Below are 1336 nucleotides of genomic sequence, written 5' to 3'. Positions count from 1 at the left end.
TTTAAAAATAATGTAGAATAGCTTCTGAAAACGTATCAGAATCAGAAGTAGAAAACAACGGTAAATCTAAATTCAATACTTAACAAAGAAAGCACAAAGAAGCGATGAACTTAAAACGTTTGATAGAATGTTCGCTGATAAATAATTTTTCAATAATTATCATGCTTTATTACGTTTCCTATATGTATCTTTAAAACCGCGTACATAATATAACAAAGGCACAAAAATGTTAAATGACTATTTTGGTGACTTCGTTAATTTTTTATTGTAATCAGTTTCAATCGCAAATCAATGTTTTATAATAGTATAGAGTAGTGACTAATAAACGAATATCAAAAGTTTCCAATTTGAAAACGTTTCTGCGGAACAATATTCTAACAGAGCAACAATTATTTCTAGCAACTTATTTAAAAGCATTATTAAAGCGTTAGATCATATTTTTCGCGCCTTTTTGCCTCTTCTGTCATCTTACAATTTCAAATTCTCAACAACGCAAAATACGCAATCACATTCAAAGTGCGGAGTGATGTTTCTACGTAAAATCTAATTTTGACTAAATTGTTTAAATCTAAAAACTATATAATTAAAGCCTTAAACAGCTGGTCCAAAAAATTTAATTTTCTACTTGTAATACACAATATTTGTTCTTCTTAAAGCTTGAGAAATTTAATGTAAACTGTCGATTATAGTTTTCCAGCTTGATGTTTATGTTCAATTAACTTCTGCTTATGAGCTAGACGTAAAGTATTTCTTTACGTCTAGCTGACGCTGAAGTGATAGATATTGCAATGAAAATGGACTTTCATATTTAATTTGTGACTTATCGTGTGAGAAATTTGTTGCATGTGAAGCAAAATTATAATCTAATTTTAAGTATTTCTCTATTACTTCATGCATTTATATATTTATGGATCAGCTGAGGTTTGCGGTTCATTTTTGTACATCTTCGGTTAGATAGTTCATTATGTTGATTTTTTTGCCATAGAACATACCGAAGCTCATCACATTTTAACAGCCTTTTGCTTCCCGCAATTAAATCTTTGTAAATTGCTAAGTTTTCAGTAAGAGCTATAGAAGATAAAATTAACAAAAACCAGTTGATGACCACGATTCGTAGACCTGCATCTGTTGAGAACTTTTTCCATAGTCAAATACACACACAAACTTCTTTTTGTTCAATAACACACCGTGTATGACCCATCATCATTAATTACTAGTATTGCAAGTTCCAAATTAATCGCATTGGACAATCAATCTTGTCTGAAGTAAATCATTCCAAAATTACTTTCTTTCTCTTTGCTTTATTTACCGGTCACTTCAACGTCGTAGTAGACAA

Source organism: Dendroctonus ponderosae, unplaced genomic scaffold (assembly GCF_020466585.1).
Source record: "Dendroctonus ponderosae isolate FM_Combo_2020 unplaced genomic scaffold, Dpon_F_20191213v2 Dpon_F_20191213_5, whole genome shotgun sequence".
Taxonomy (NCBI): Eukaryota; Metazoa; Arthropoda; class Insecta; order Coleoptera; family Curculionidae; genus Dendroctonus; species Dendroctonus ponderosae.
The sequence above is the reverse complement of the archived record's forward strand: the minus strand, read 5'-3'. Positions refer to the sequence as shown.